The sequence below is a fragment of the Falco cherrug genome, chromosome 13 (assembly GCF_023634085.1).
Source record: "Falco cherrug isolate bFalChe1 chromosome 13, bFalChe1.pri, whole genome shotgun sequence".
NCBI lineage: Eukaryota > Metazoa > Chordata > Aves > Falconiformes > Falconidae > Falco > Falco cherrug.
This window is the reverse complement of record NC_073709.1, coordinates 24,801,385-24,818,813: the sequence shown is the minus strand read 5'-3', so window position 1 is coordinate 24,818,813 and position 17,429 is coordinate 24,801,385. Positions and strand designations below refer to the sequence as shown.

Here is a 17,429-nt window from a genome sequence, read left to right as displayed (position 1 = left end):
GGTTTTTTGTAATAAATGTGTTCCTTTTTCAGTGATTTTGAAAAGTCTTGGGCTGGTAGCTCTGAACACCAGCTCTGGTCTCTCCACTTTCACGTTGCTCTGTGGGAAGTAGTTTTTGGGAGAGCTCTGCCTGCCTGGAGGTGTCAGCTTGTGCCAGCAGCTTTGCCCCGTGCCAGCCACCCGGTCCCCAGAGCCCAGGATGCTCCCGGTGGGGGACACAGCCAGATCGCTCCCACCAGCTGTAGCCAGACATTATGGCTCATGCTAGAGGGACTTGCTGCCGGCACGGTAATTGCAGGCTAGCTAGATTTTTGCTGTGGTATTACAAAATCCCCCAGGGAAGCCCACAACTATGACCATTTACATGGTAACATTGTCAGTCATGAGTCATTTTCTTCCCCCTCTCTCTGTCTCTGTCTCTGTTTCTCCTCTCACAGACACACTCTCGCAAATGCAAGCACAAATCAACAAACTGGTAAATAAAATTTAAATGATGCTTTAGTGCATTTTCAGTGCTCTTTTTCTGGCTGAGTGTACAGTTTGATGTACTTTTTTTTTTGCTATACAGTGTAGCACAAAATGTATGGGCCACATGAATGTTGATAACTGGAATGATGACTTCTGCTTCATATTATTTTTTTTATTGGGTTACCTTTGAGAGTACTTTAATTAAAAATTAATCAGCAAAACTAAATCTTAAAAAACAAATCTTTGTCAATATAATAAACGAGGAAACTTGTGAAGTGAGTGACAGATTCACTATTTAAGTTTTTTCAGCTGACACTCCTTCATTAATACTCCAGCTTCACTAAGCTAATTGCCTCCCTTTTCCTACACAACTGAATAAATGCAATGTCTATAATCTCACTGTATTGTACTGGTTACATTATCATAATTCACATGACTAAGTACTTGCACGTTCGGTGTCCTTGGCTCTGCATTCCTCTGTAAACCAACTTTCTTGTGTACTCTGAAATGTTCACTTTGATGCTTTTTTTTTTTTTTTAAAAAAAAAAAGAGCATCTGCTAGAAGAGAGTTGGGAATATCACTGCAAAGTTGTAGGGTGCCTGAATTAAAGTTGCTATTGCAAGACAAATGTGGCCGATTTATACATGCATCCTGCTCATCCTGAGCAACATCACTCAGGAGATCGCTGCCGAACCACACACTGTCTCAGGCAGGAACGGATTTGATTTCCACCTCCCACCCACCACCCACCCCTGCTTTTGTCATTCTCTCTGCAGCATGATGCATGAGACAGGGTTTGTGTAGCTGGTCCTGTGTTTTCAGCTAACAGGCAGGGTGAAAGGGCAGTACCCTGAAACATAGCAGGGCTCAGCTCAGGTGATCCTGGGGAATGTCAAAACTGAGGATGCAGGTAGAGTAAAAAGCAGGTAAATTTGTATATCACAGTGGGTGTCTGGATTAAAAATTTGGATGGGGTGACCAGATCTGTGTGGCCAAATGTGTGCTGAAGACACCGCTGAGGACACGTGACCATGAGTTTGGCGGTGAGGCCTCAGGTTTTGCATTTTGTTAGATTTATGTTTGTGGAGTGAGCAGAGGTTGAATAATTTATGGTGGTGACCACTTAGATGCCATATGTCCTGGTTTTTTTAAAGCAGTATGCTTTTTTTTAATACACAAAAGGGAACAGACACTGAAGCTGAACTTTCTTCATTTTATTCAAGAAAAGAATATTTAAAAATGCTTGGAGTAAAGGCAGCCCCTTCTGTACAATTTGAATCTGCACTAAACTTGACCAGTCAGCATCACTCTGTTTTTGTAATGAAAAGTAAATCCAGAGTGGTTGCACAGTGTTGCACACAAGAAGAAACAACAAGACTTTTACACCAGTCTCAGTAAGAGAGCACACTTTAGTGCAGTTGTAAAGTTCAGTGAAAGCATATTTCGGTCCACTGTTTAAAAATGCTTATTTAAAAAAATAACTTCTCAGTTCCTATCCAGCAGTATACAAATGGCAGTCTTGATAACACAGACAAATTTTTGTAGGTGGTTAGCACTGTTGTTTCTGTGACATTACACTGTAAATATTCTATTGTCTGTTTTATTTTGCCGTGAGAAAAATGAAATGCTCGTGTACTAGGAGTTCACATGTCCCTTTAAGTCTTAAAATATGTTAATTTTACATGCCAAAGTCTTAAGAAGTGTTTGACTGCCCATGGCTTTTGTGTGCATCTCCAGATGGCAGATGCCATTTTGTGTTTCACATTAATTGAGTAAATTTCCTTGCTCTTTGTACATATTGCAGAGGAAGCCATTCTCTGCTTTCAATAGGACAGAACAGCTCTTTGGCATCAAACCCTTCTGGTCTGGTGGTACTAAAACTGTTTTAAGGTGGAATTCTGAGAACAAGCTGTTGGCAATACAGATTTCCTCTATTGTAGATGAAAGTCAGACGGTTAACAGTTATCTTAGAAATATCTTGAAGGTGTTTCCTGGTGAATTGTGAAACAAACCAGTTAGGATAACCTCAGGGGCTGAAGACATAATAAGATGTATGTTTTTTCAATATTCATTTAGCTAAAGGAAAAAAAAAATCTTTCATCTTGGAGGGCACTGTTTTTCATTCATTTTTTTGCCAGTTTTATTTTTCCCCCCTCTCACTTTCTAGATGCTAAAAAACAAGCCTCAGGGCCTTTAAAATACTTCACTTTGTCCAAATGTTAGTGTAGTTGCAGAAATTTGCAGTACTGCTTTTGTGGGCACAGGCAGTGAAAGAGGGTGTGATGGGGCTGCCGCAAGAACCGCCTGAGGTGCCCCATGGTGCTGTCCGGTGCTGGGAAGCAGCGACAGCCGCCCCACCGCTGGCACCGCGCATCCTCCCGTGTCTCCTCCAGCACCAAACCCATGGGGTCCTCGCCGCACCGCTTGCCTGAGCCACCCACCAGCCTTCCCCAAGGTACCTCATACGAGGGCGTTTTGAGTTTGAAAGCTGTGGTGCTCAGGGTAAAAAGGCATAGCAGTTGTATAGCTAAGTGTGACCCAAGTCCAGATGAATTTCTATATGTAGGTTATAGTATTTATAAAAGTTAGACGTTTGTGAGGAGAATTTATGCACAGCAATGCTTTGTAAGTGGCTTAACATGTTTTTACACCAAGATAAAATGAGTCCAGCAATGAGATTTTAAATCACCCTTTTTAATTTTTTCTGTATGTTCTCTCTTCCAAACTCCCTGTAGAAGGGAGGCAAAACAAATATCCTGTCTGTTTGAAAAAGAATATAGAAGACAGAAGTTAATGCTCATCAAAGAAACCAAGATTATATGTCATGTTATTAATCAGATTTTTATCATGGTAAGTGGTGTCCAGATATAGTTGAAGTGGGCAGTGTACATAATAACATAATTATGGGTGTTATAGTGACGTAACAGCAGCAGGAGCTCGGCTCCTGACTCCTTTGTTTTCCATTCACACCCACCATGATCTACTGCTATATTTAGTTGTTTTTCACAGTGCTACCTAATACTGTCATCCCAAGTATTTTTTTTTTTAAGTAAAAAAATAAAGATAAGACCATATTGATTTTCCATGGAAGCCCAAACACTGGAATCTTTTCTTGCAGATGAAAATTCAAACTGAGGAGAGGGTGGGGGTTTTTTTTGTTTTGTTTTGGTTTGGTTTTTTTTGTAGATTATTGTCATCTTTTGTGTGTGAAATGCAATTGCAGTTGGGGCAAAGCAGCAGCTGGTAGGAACCGTCCCAGTTCCACTGCCTTCTGCAGGCTGGGACTATCTGTGTCGGCTGAGGAGCTGCTCCAGACAATTTAAGGCAAGCTCGTGGAGCATGGAAGAACTGAGATTATTACATAACTAAGTGGTGTTTGGGGATTTAAATAAAGGAAGTTTTGACTGCTGAATTGCTGTACTTTAACAGTTCTCAGTCTATCATTTTTGGCACAGCTTGTTTGCGTGGGCTTGCAGTTCCAAAGACACCTGAAAAACACCCGTGTGCTTCTCGTGTAGCACTGGCACAGTGCAGGGCAGCGGAGCTGGGACCCTGGGAGGCGCTGGCAGCAGGCGGCATTGCATTCTGCTCACACCCCATCGTAACCTAACTTCCCATGCCCAGAAGTTAGGCATTGTGATTCTCCCAAAAGAAAAGATCTCATTTTCAAAATACAGCTTTTGTGGTGAGGTATACCTGCTGTGGTGAACTAATTATTGGTATGTGGGTCTGTGTGATGCCTGTGGGCATTTTGCTTTGGCCTGCAACAAGAAAAAAGGAGGTTTAATGCCTCACGGAGCACTGCTTTTTCCTTCTATGTCCTTGTTATCACAGAACTGGCTCCTGAATTAAAGCACAGGCTTTGTCAAACACCACCAAATCAAGTATGCCGCGAGTGAAGCTCGCAATGCGAACATCAGAAGTGTCTTCTGTGTTTAGCAATATAGGAAAGTGTAATGCTGTTATAAAGAAAAAAAAATGCTCTCAGGAGTCCCGGACTAGATGAAGCCACAAGTCCAAGAGCCCTGGAAGGATGTTGCTAGCCAGCTTTACAATAGGTTTATTCAGCAGGAGTCAGCAGGGTTGCCTATCTGTGTTCCTGTAGTCAAAGCTCATTCATTCTGTGTAACATAGGTCAGTTCTGGTGAAACTATTGATATCTGTAGAGCACTTGCCCTACTGCTGTGATTTTTTTTTTTAAATAATCAGCACCGTAGTTAGAAAGCTTTACTGGACTCCTGTATGTTGTATTTATTGCAACATCACAGCTCCCTCTTTCTTTAGTTGAGTACACATACTATGTTTTATGCAAAGCAGTGTAAACATGTGAACAAAGGTGGAGAGGGGTCTGTATAGGAAGAGCTTTCAAAATTACATCCTCTTCCCAAGATCTTATACAAAGTATTTTAACAGCAGACAAACAAAGCTCCTCTCCTCAGCCTCAGCCTCAGCCTCAGCCTCAGCCTCAGCCTCAGCCCCAACCTCAGCCTCAGCCTCATTCTTTGCATAAATTCAGTGACATATACTGAGGATATACCAGAATAAATAAAACACTGTCTGTCATTGCCTTCTCCTGGACCTTTTCTGATCACCTCAGCTCGATGTAGGAATATCACCAAGTCACTGTGTACTTGGGTATGTTTTGGAGCTGCTCACAATGGTGTGTTCTGGTTTTTGAGAAAGATGCGTGATGCCATGGGGAGCTGCCCAGACTGAGGTACCAGAGTGCAAGGCAAGAGGGTCACCTGTAGCCAGCCATGTAGAAGGCACCTGGTACATCAAATAACAGTAGCACAGTTGATTGATCTTTGTCTACTGTCAAGACAAGCACTTCTGCTAATGCAGTCTTCTATATCTAATGAGGCTTATGCTCAGCTTGCTGAAGATGAAGACAGAAGTTCCTAAAAAGCCCAATTTTAGTAGTCACATTCAAGCGGAACTCCCTTTTGCCTCATCAGGCAATGCAAAAGGCTTAGAGAGTAAAACAGGAGATTAGGATCTTGGACAGAGGAATGTTCTTCCTCACTTTGCATGGCATGTGGCAGACCACTGCCTCAGTATCCCTGACTTCATAGTGTTGCTTTCTTTCCCCAAAAAGAGTTGTCTGACTGAATTCAGAAGCATGAATGAGGCTCTCATAGGTCACAATGCTTAAAGCCAGAGCAATGCCTATAAATATGTAAATGAGAGTTTTACTTTATCCTGGGAAGGGCTGAAACTTTCCTCAGGAGACTTCCTCTGACTTCAGGACTGGTTTCAGTAAGTACCCTTGGCAATGCAAAATGGAAGTGCATGAATAAATGAACTGGAAGATGTACATGTAGCTCCTGCCACTCCCCAAATACCTTTCCCAGCTCTGAATGCAACACAGATTTTAATCATGGAGCAACAGATGATTGATGGATGATTAATAGCTAATTTGCGAGATTCATTTAACTTCATTTTACTTATACACCGTATGTAGAATTAGTCAAGGCTTGTAGAGGAAAGGAAGTGATGAGCCATTGTTCCCATTAAATTATAATGACAGCCTTCCTCATCACTGTATATTTATTATGTAAGAAAAGGAAATGTCTAGTAAAAATCTGTATAGGTTAATAACACCTTCATAATATAGTCCCTCTTTTCTATTGACTTGAATAGCCCTCCTACTGACTTTTACTGGATTATTAGAGTTAATTACATCAATTGCAATATAATTGATTCTTAAATACTATGTAGGAACCTCATACAATTATGGAAAAACAAAAGTCATCTAGACATCTCCGATCAGAAAAGATTTGGAATTCCTGCACATTTAATTCCTGATAATCACCAGTCAGTTTGGACATTAAGATTGCAGGGTTTCTTGTTTTCTTTCTGTTAGGTTTTGACAGAATTGATAGTTTTACAACATTTAACTCAGTGTGCATGGAAATATAAGATTAAAGAGACGAATGTAATTTGCTAAAATCGTTACTTCATCTCCTAAAAGTGAAATGTATTACCTGCCTGTCTAGATTAAAATACAACTTACGCTCACACATGCATGCTCAAGAGGGAAAAAAACCCCCAGAAATATGTATTTATCATTCAAGGTTGCAATCCTTTATCCACAGGTGCAAGCGTTCCTACAGATCTTGCTTGCTAAAGTCACCAAGGGCCTTCAATGTAATGACATGAAGCAGAGCTGAACACTGATCTCCAGAGGGTAGGAGATCTATGCATTATTTCACTGAGTAACTTTGACATAAAAACGGTTTCTAAAGGATGGTCCTGTATTCCAGATAAAGATTACAGACCATTCAAAAGAAGGTGCTTTAAGATAAACCCTCTGAGGCATGCTACAACATTATTAAGCAGCAGTTCAACTTTAAAGCAAGTCAGACGTAACATTTTTTGTGAGTCTGTTCTTGGCCAGGGTCCCCTGTGGTACCAGCGTAGGAGATGTTAGTCATTTTATTTTTTTTTCTAGCCGGCTTTGTTACGGTTCTCCAGTGGCCTTCTAGGAGCCGTGCAGCATTTTGTGAGAGTGAGTTTGCTTTGTGTTTGTGCCTAGATTGTGCAGCTGAAGTCTTCACAAGGTAAATTCAACAATCTTTATGTTGCTCCATTAAATGTCCTCAAGTCAATTCAGTTGTTATGGGGATATCACTTCAGAGTTCCAGCTGAGCAATATGTGCAAGTTATTATTATGCGAAATAATAACTTCTGTTACAGTTATTATTTTTAGTATTATTATTAATATTTTTTGCTTTACAGCTTAATGCACGCACTTAACCACACTGCAGCAGCCGGCTATCAAAGGCTTCCCTGAGGAAAAATTAAGCACTTAGAGTAATAAATTATGAAAAGACTACGTCTAAGGGCACCATCCACCTTGTTCTCACACCCGCTTTAAGTGTTAAATAAATCATAACATCCTGTTCGTCGTGCCATCAGTAGGGGTTAAATAAGTCATTGTAAATGAGCTTCAAATCATAGGACATAGCTGGCTTCCAAGTGTTTTGTTTGCAAGGAGAAACAGCTCCAGGCCTTTTGATAGTTCGGGTCTTTAAGGAAAGCCTTTTTTCCATTCCAACTACTTCCTGTTAATGTGGAAATGAGAGGAAATGAACATTAAGCAGAAGGATGGGCCCATCCTTTTCCAGTCGTGTGCCTAATTTGTCAGGTGCAATATTGGCACCTGGAGGCTTGTTTTGGCTCCTATTACATCCTTGCTGGGGAAATATCAGAATACGTGTAACGAACGGCATGGGACTTCAAAGGGTTTTTGTTATAGGGAGAAAGAATAAAGGCTGGCGTCATTAGAAAATGCAGAGTTGAATAGCCCAGTTTGTTTGCTGAGTGTAAGGGTTATAAACAGCAATAAGTTAAAAAACAGAAGAGGAAAATATGTGACATTTCATTCTAAACCTAGCTGTGACCATTAAGCATGTAAAGGGAAGTAGACCCCGTAAAATTCTTCTTGGGAATGCCTTGAACATGTTCTTCGTACTTCTGAATCTTCATGTAAAATGCCTCATTGTTGAGGACTTGTTGGCATGTACGTGCATTTCAGTAGGAGGCATAAGTGTTTTGTGGTAAAATTATTTATGGCTTTTGAGTTACAGAGATGGCAAAGCTGTTGTAAGGGGCTCTGGATCGTAGATCAAAATCTGCAAACTTAAGATGCCAGAACCTGCCTGGTGTCTTTACTTCATGCTGAACACCGCAGTCATACTTTCTCCTTTGGGACCTTTCTTGGATTAAAGAACTGCCCAAGATTAGTAAGAGTGCCCATGCTGGGCCAGTGTATTAGCAATGCATCTCTCTGGCTGGATCTGGAAAAAAAAAAAAAAAAAGAAAAAAAAAAGTGTTTAAGGCTCCAGTAATGGAAAGAATGAGACTGAAGCAGAACTTATTTGCCACTAATGTTCTGAACTGTGAAGTGACTAGGGTTGGTTTGGATTTTTAGAACTGAGTAACGTTTTGGACCGAAGTGACCATTCATGTGCCACTTTTTTCAGTCATGAATTGCAATTAATTAGCATTTGGGAGTGGGAGGAGGGGAGACAGTGTAGCTAATTATTATTTCATTCAGGTAAAACCATGGTGAATCAAGCCATGAGTAATATATACAGATCTGCAACTGTTCTGAGAGCAAATCCATTCAGATCAGTGAAATGAGATAATAGACTTGGGAAATCCAGCTGCTGTGCAGATGTTGGGTGGAATTTTCCAGGGAAAAGCAGTTATGCCATTTTTCGTGCCTGATTCTGCATCCTTTGCTCAGGAGGAGGTCTCGCTTGTTGCAGAACAAGTTACCGCAGAGCAAGCAAACCCTGTGCTGAGGAAACATCAGTGGGTTTGGGATTCACTGATCCCTTTCTCCTAGACTGGTTCAATTTGGAGACATTAGATGGAAGTCTTGAGGCCAAGCATCCAGGGTCGGCTCTTCCCTGTGAGCAGGCAATATACTGTGTATCATTTCAGCCATCCTGGGCTTGCAAGTGGTCTCAATTTGACTGTAGAAGGTGGCTGTGTGTTTTGGAATGACTATTTCTTCACCTGAGCGTTGTCAAGGTGATCAGTCATTTACTTGAAAATCTTTTGCAGCCATCAAAGATTTCTTTTTTATGCTTTTCTGACTTACACGGGGCATTAGATCAGTAGAGGAAACACAAGAGTGACTTGATGGCAATTCTATCTTGGTGCTGAGGGCACTTCACCACCTTTTTTTGTCAGAGCCAGTGGTTCTTGGCCTTCATCTTCTTGAGAGGCTGCTGACTGACCTTTTGTCCAAATCCCCCCAAGAAGAGGCTTCTTTGTCATAGAATCATATAATAGTTTGAGTTGGAAGGGACCTTTAAAGGTCATCTAGTCCAAATACCCTGCAATGAGCTGGGACATCTTCAACTAGATCAGGTTGCCCAGAGCCTTGTCCAACCTGAACCTCTCTGGGCAACCTGTTCCAGTGCCTCACCACCCTCATTGTAAAAAAGTTTCTTCCTTATATCTAGCCTGAATCTACCCTCTTTTAGTTGAAAACCACTACCCCTTGTCCTGTTGCTACAGGCCCTGATAAAAAGTCTGTCCCCATCTTTCTTACAAGCCCCCTTTAAGTATTGAAAGGCTGCAGTAAGGTCTTCCTGCATCCCTCTCTTCTCCAGGCTGAACAACAGCAGCTGTCTCAGCCTGTCCTCATAGAAGAGGTGTTCATTCCATCTGATCATTTTGTCTAGGGAAAGAAATCTTCTGTGGATATGCACACAACAGCAGTAGCACATACTGTGTGATGGCTTCAATGCCAGGGTTCTGCAGCAAAGACGAGTTGGTTTAATCTGGTTTGGTTGCACTGTAAGTGGCCAAGTACTGCTCATGAGATGTGTCTTGTTGACTCAGCGGTGAGGGCGGGAGATCGTTAGCTACAGGAGAGGTGCAAAAGAGGTTGGAGGCAAGAAAGAAGAGGAGCTTAGTAATCCTTTACTCTCACCCCCAGAGACATTTCTGCTGTTTGTGGCCTAATTTATGGTAAAATGCAAAACTACAAAAAGCCAAAAAAACTCTGAAATAAGTGCAGGATTGTCCTATATATGCTTATTTATATATATGTAACAACCTGAATGGAGGTTGTAGTGACATGGGTGTTGATGTCTTTTCCTGAGTAAGAAGTGGTAGGATGAGAGGAAATGGCCTCAGGTTGTGCTGAGGAAGGTTTAGATTGGATATCAAGAAAAAATTATTTACCAAAAAGGCTTATCAAGCATTAGAACAGGCTGCCCAGGGAAGTGGTGGAGTCACCATCCCTGGAGGTTAAAAGATGTGTAGATGTGGCACTTAGGGACATGATTTAGTGGTGGACTTGGCAATGTTAGACTTATGGTTGGACTCAATCTTTTCTAAATGATTCTGTGATTTCCCTCTAATAATGTTCTCTACTCTCCATTATCCCAGAGACACCAGGAAGGATTAATGCTGCAAAAGACCTGAGTGGCCTCTCTACCCCCACAGATGACCATTACGCTGATAGCTCTGGAACCAGTTTGAGGTATGTACATTGCCAGCATACTGCATGATCTGGTTAATGGACTTGTTTTGTAGTTTTTGAGCTTAATTATGTCACCCTCTACAAGCCCAGATGCCATGAATTTGAGGAATGTGTAAGTCATCCTCCTTGTGGATGGGTGAAAGAGCTTTGCAGGGGGAATACAACCTTGCTCTGGTGACATGTTCCACTTTGCACTCATCTCTGAAAGAGATACGACTTCTTCCTTTGGTATACCTCCTGGGATATAATTTCCTATTGCACCAAATATTGCATTTTTCTGCAGTTCCAAGGAACACAAACTAATAAATCAAAATAAACAGGCTTTGGGGGGCAATCCTTGATATCTACAGCAATTATCAACTACTTATGTTCCTCATGTCTGTGAGTTCAGCCAGGATCGGTGTGCTCCTGACATGCCATTTGCACGGCCCAGGAACAGTAGCATTCAGCACTTCCTTTTCCTTTGTTTTAGAGAATTACAGAGCAGGTCGTGTGCTTGTGCAAATATAGCCGGTTTCTCTCCACTCTGGTATCTTTTGTACCGTATGTATAGCTTTGATAAGCAGCACATGTGTCTGCTTCCCGGCTATAGTGTTTCCACTCTGATCTCAGGAGTGTAGCTAAATCAATATATCCTTTGTGATGTGCAGATGGAAATAATCTCCAGAAAGATGCATTTCTGAGCTTTGCCCAGTACGTATTTATTTGAGAGGTACAGCTGGTTTGTGGAAAGGTACAATCCAAGACCATATGGGAGCACACTGCTAACTCTGCTCAAGCAGCTTTACGCTGCTCTTGTGGCTCCCCCATGACCATCAGTAGGGCCTCTGGAAGGCTCCTTTGATGTAAAGGGATGCCAGGCAGGGTGTTGCTTCACCCCTGAGGGGCAGAAAGAGGGGCAGCCTGCCTTTACAGCCCCGCGTGCCCTGCCTCTGGCTGCCAAACCCTGCACCACACCTGAGGACCTTGCTAGCTGCCCCAGTATCAGGTTGCCTCAAGGTGCTCATCAGTCCTGCTCCCTGAACTGGACCAGGTGCAGACAGGCCATTTCCATCCTAGAATGGCCTAAGTAAGGTTTGCTGATGTGCTTCTGTCTACTACTTCTGGTTAATGGACCTAAACCCAGATTCCAGATCTCTAACCAGGTGCAAGGCTAAATGTTCCCATATTCCATGACTGCTTGGGGTGACACTTGGATTCAAGTTCAGTGTGCAAAGGTCTCTGGCAGACTCTAAGCTTCCCACCCTGTGATAGAAAAGAATTAAATTTCTGATAATTTTGCTCAGTTCAAGCCCCTCTGGATGCTAAATGGGTAACACGCATCTAGTAAACTTACATGGGCAATGTGAAAATGCTGTTGTTTTTCAAAGGCTGGCACTATAAAAGATTACATTATTTGAATCAGAATACCCGAGTATCTAACAAATCAGTCACACCTGTAAAAACACAGGTTCATTATCAATACCTGCATCATTAATGACACGCTACCAATAAAATATTGTATGAGTGAGATTCAACTAACCAAAGAAGAGAGGTGGGGTTTTGGTGGGTTCCCCCTCAGCCGCTAGGACGAGGCGAATGGTGCCCCATTTTCTCTCCATGGATGGTGCAGGGAGCCCAGGGCAGGGGCAGGCGATGACAGCGGGGGAGCTGAGGGTGTTGCGGATGCCTGGCCCGCCAGCCCCCACCATAGGGAGGAGCGTCAGGCTGACACCTCACAGTGCCTGCAGGCGCTGTGGCCATTTGCTAAGAAAACTCATGTCTGTTTGCACACGTTTATTCACACATGTTTTAAAATGCAATTCCCTCGTGCAAGACAGACTGAACATCTGAGTTCTGGTTCTTCCCAGAGCAGTTTCACAAGGAACTTGTGCTTTCTTTCCTGGAGTCGACATTTTGCATAGGGAAACACCCATCTCATTTACAACCCAAATCCCTCCTTCCTATACGTACTCAGATGTTCAAGCGGATAGTTCTCCATGAATAAAAACTGTTGTGATTTTAGCTGACAAGTTGAGATTCCATACTGGAAGCAACCCTGGCAAGCTCACCTTTACCTGCTGAATTTGGACAAATACTCCCAGAATACTCTTTTCTCTGTCTCCTGCTGCTCGGATCACCATCTCCATGTTATTAAGGGCTAATTTTAAGTTGAGTCACAAATACTTTCCAAGCAAAAGCCATTGGTGTGCTGGAGTCACAGCAGCTGGGAGCTGCTCCTCCTCCTCCTCAGTGAGGTGAGGTGAGGTGAGGCAGGTGCGGCCCAGCGCCGCCATTTCCCTCCCCAGGGAGGGCACTGCAGGCTGCTGGAAGCCTCAGGTGCCATTTTGTGCCATGATGGAGGTGTTAGAGGCCGTGCTTTCTCCCCTGCAACATGCTGGGGTTGTTGTGTGTATCTACACCAACTTTCACTGTAGTATGCCTCGAATATCCCCTGAAGATCTGACAGGGAGTGTATTTTGCTGTGTGAGGAGCACCTCAGCCCCCTGAGAGGAGGAGCACGCATGGTGGTGGTGGCCCTGCCCCTCCTGCAGTGCCATGTGCCCCCAGACAGGGTGGTCCCCATTGCACAGGCAAGATGCTGTGGTGTGGTATGGTTATGTGGGCTTTCCTAAGGTCGGGCATCAGTGAGCAGCAGGGCTCTGGCATCCCTTTGCAGCTCTGCTGTTTGTAATATGTATTATCAGCGCTGCTATAATGCTCGAAAATGGCTGCTTCTTTCTGAATAAAAGGAAAGTCGCTGCTCGTATCTCAAGGATAAAAGCCTGTCTGGCTGGAAATCAGTGCAGGGTGCTGAAAATGGGTAGAGCAGCTGAGCCAAGCACGGCGCTGTGTCCCCAGAGATCAGCACTTCAGCTCCCCAGAGCAGAGGCTGCTGCTTTGGCACGAGTGAGACGGACCTCCCCTTCCCCTCGCCATTGCAAGCAGCCACAGAAAACCTGACCCATTCTCCAGCATGGGGCTGCCTAGGCTAGCCAAACGCTGCTGAGCCTAGCCCTGGCTGACCACGATGATAACCAGCCATATGTCTTGTTTTCACGCCCTTACTATTGATTTGTCAGCTCTGCCTCCTCTACCAATCCAGCACAAGAAGGTCCCATTCCTTCACCTGTATTTATCTGGCCTTCCTGAAACCTGTGATCCTATTCTCTGCATATTACCTGTGATACAGCAGCAGAAGGTTTCAGGATGTCTTCAGGAGGTTTTAGGGTGAGGGCAGTAGAGTGATGGTGTTGCAGGACAGCCTGGGAGGAAAGGTACCTCACCCAGGAGGAGAGGGAAACACAACAAATCCTGTCCGATTTCATGGTAAAAAGGGACAGTGTGAAATGGTAATATTTTTATTCTGTTGCCAATGTGTGAATTTTGCAAAATGTGGGGCCTGCCCTCTGAAAGGTATTCAGTGTCCTTCAAGATACCATTTCAACAAGCTCATCCTCCAGGACCATGTCCTCACTGGAACTGTGTGTCCATGCATGCACACTCCCCCAGCACAAATCAAAAATCCTTCCTTTTAACAAATTCACAGAGCTTCACAAAAACCTATGGGAATATCTGGTTTTGCATGCAAATATTTACCAAGTAAAAATGGATACTTTTCCACAGCTCCTAGTGCTAGGCTTCTTCTGCAGAGAAACTGCCAACTGTACATGCATGCTGGTTTGGCACCGGGACAGCACATTCCCTAGAGAGTAGAACGAAACCACAAACTCCTTTTGCTTGTGAACCCCTTTCCACAGAGCAGGTGAAAGCATGCTGAACTCACCCTTGCCTCCTAGCTTTGCTGTTTTCTAAATGTCATTTGAAAGTCTCGCCCCCTCCTCCCTCCTCCCCCTGTCCCCAGTTTTATCCCTCTTTCAGGAGGCAGCCATCAGAAACAAAACCACAATGCGGGGCTTGGCTGGCTGCGTGCATTCAGCAGCTGCTCTGTTCCAAGTTCTGGGCAAGCCACAGCTATCCAGATTCCCACTTGTCCTATGTCTTCTGCCTCAGTTGCAGTACAGCATCTTGAGCTAGAAGGACCACTAATTGACCAGCTTGGACGGGTTGCCAGCACTGCAGTACAGTCAGCCTGCTGTCCCCAGTTGTCTGTGCTTTTCCCCCCTTCGCTACACTTCCAGCCCTTCCTGATCCAAAGCTTGTGGCATCTTCCAAGTCCTCCTTGCATTCAAGACTCTAATTCAGCATGTGGTATGCTGTGCTTTTCCAGCAGGCTGCTTTTTGTCATTATCTCTCTACCCAAGTGAATGTTCAGGATGGGTATGTTCTTTCTTCAATTATTGCAGAGAACTAAAATGTAAGCAATAAATGCTAAAGCCAGATTTTTCTAATGCAAAACATCAAGCAAAATCTTTGTGTTCTCGTATAATTATTCCAAAAGAGTTACAAGCCTGGAAATAACAATACAATTCTCTATCTTAAAATATGAAACAGTGTTTTCTTACAGGATAAGATAAGAATGTGATTTAAGTTTGCTTTAGCGCATTTCTTCACTGTGTTGTGCTGACATGATTGTTCAAAGAAATTGTGCTTTTGGAAGGAAAAGGTTAAAGTTTGCTACTGATATTCATCAGGAGATGGATATTTAATCTTTAATCTCTTGTTCTAGGCCCCTACTTCGGATCAACTCATTATCCCGAATAAACGATGTGTCATTCCCATTATTTATGTTTCACTGCAGCCAAAGTATCTGGACCTCGTTTTGGTAAGCACCATTCATTTCGACCCATTCAGTATTAATCTCCCTTCTAACATCTTTCCTGTCCTATGTGCTGTCCCCTATTTGCTTTTATGTTTTCCGCAGAGTGTTTATAAAAGGATAATCTTTTACAAAGCAGACAGAATTTTTGTGTATAAACTGCTCTGTTTGAATGCCTCATTGATATACCATCTAAACTGAAGTGTTCAGCAAGATTAGTGCATCCACTGAGCCACTGAACTGGGTAAAAATATGGGAACTGCTCCTTTCTTTATAGCGAGAGAGGATAGCTAATGATGCCATCTTCTTTTAAATAGGATACTTTTAGCAGATGGACTCTGAGAATATGAATACATTCCACAAATAAAAAATAATCAACAAAGGAGGTGGCTTATAGTGACAAATAAAAGGAGAAAAAGGCATGGAATGTATAGATTATGTAAAGACCTCGAGCCAGCTTCCATCTTAGTGAAACTGGTGTAAATGCAGAATAATTCAGTAAAAATGATGTGAATTAGTGGGGTTTTTACATCATTGTTGCTCACATCAGGATCTGGTCTTTTTGTATTGCAATTGCAGATGACTTCAGCTAGGATAGGGACTTGCAATGCCTTGAAATGCAAATGATACATTTTTCTCTTTCTCATGCTGATATAAATTTGCAGTGAGAATGTTTTGGGCATGATCCCCTCCTTTTTTTACATGAAATAACTAAATAAAGACTGCCTGGCACATATAACGTACACTTATTTCGTCTGCCTCCTTTGCAATGTGTATCTAGTGACATCGGGTGCCACTGACACACCCTCTGAGATGCTGACACTTTATGTTAGAAGAACACAGTATGCAAGTGAATCTGTGCCCATATTCCCACATTTAGACGGGAAAAATCCCAAACAGACATGTGGTACTATCATTTGAATGGCATAGATTCTTAAATACATTTGTCACTCTGTACACTTGCCAGCTTTTCTTTGAAGATATAAACCACCAAAACACTCCAAATTTTATCCATCATGACTCCGTCAACATGTAGCACTGTTTAGCATGTTATTTTAGTTAAATTGCACTATTGTTGTCCATCTATTATGACATAAACTAGGATTGGTGCCCTTGCATTAAAATGAAATGAAAACTGTAAGAAGGAGTTGGGAAAAAGAAAACATTGAGAAAGTTGTGCCATTCATTTAGCAGCGAAGGAATGTGAGGGGGGATATTAGAGAGGCAGGAAGCACAACAGGTGTCAGGCACCCATAGTTCCAGCTTTAAAAGGGTTCGCTCGTGTTTACAAGGGGCTGCATGCTGGGCATGGTTCAATACCACCTTTGGGGACTGTGCATAGAGAGGGATGAGACCTCTCTGGATGGCTCCTCTTGTCATTTTTAATTCACCTCCCCCACTGATATGACCCAGACCTGACTTCTAGTAAGAAAACACTGTCCATGGCTATTTCTGGAGTCTGTCAACACCACTGCAAGGTTAGTGAGAGCAGTTTGTGGGTCGGGGACAGAGGTAACCCAGCTTATACCCAGATTACTGAGTTGTCATTACTCTTTGGAGATAGTCCATGTAATTTAGTACACAGAAGCAGTCTCAAGGAAATAATTGCCTGTTCAGTCCTAAGAAGACTGGTAATAAGAAAATGAGTCTGTCAGTTTCTGGTTGCCATTAGCTGAGGTTAAAATCTTTCTATTATAGCTGCTATCCAAGTGCCCTGTGCATAGTGGGTGGGTGGTCTCATAGAATCATAGAATCAATTAGGTTGGAAAAGATCTTTAAGATCATCAAGTCCAACTGTTAACCCAGCATTGCCAAGTCCACCAGTAAACCATGTCCCTAACCCTCTCAACACAGGAGAGAAAAAATCATCACCATATTTGGCAAAAATTGGCCTACTTACTGGGGTGATCAACATTGCACTGGTCTGGAGAGAGCTATTCTTTCAGTGTTAGGACCACTGCTCTCTAAACTTCTGTGTTTAGTGGTCAGATCTTTTGTAGAAACAAGTGCGGTTCCCACTGTGCTGCTGGGGGCCAGGCATCTGATGGTGTAAACCAGAAGAGATCTACCAACAGACCCCTGACAATTTCTGATGTTTTTCAGCAGTGGAGATATAATGTACATAGTAAATGAACACAGCATTTTTTCTTCCAAAGGTGATCAGACATTACTGTCCTGGACTAAAAGTTTTAGTGAAAGAGCAGTGCTTGTAAGCGTAATTTATTGCCTAGCAGTTTTGTGTGATGAACCAC

General features: G+C 42.8%; 1 long non-coding RNA gene across 2 annotated transcripts in view; it reads left to right on the top strand.

The window, feature by feature from the left end:
* LOC114016588 (uncharacterized) overlaps nucleotides 1–17,429 on the top strand; it is a 67,471-nt gene that overhangs the window by 13,700 nt on the left and 36,342 nt on the right. For both annotated transcript variants that reach the window (XR_008734892.1, XR_008734891.1), the window contains exons 2-3: nucleotides 10,385–10,478; nucleotides 15,088–15,183. This is a non-coding gene — a long non-coding RNA (uncharacterized LOC114016588). The remainder of the gene's footprint in view (nucleotides 1–10,384; nucleotides 10,479–15,087; nucleotides 15,184–17,429) is intronic.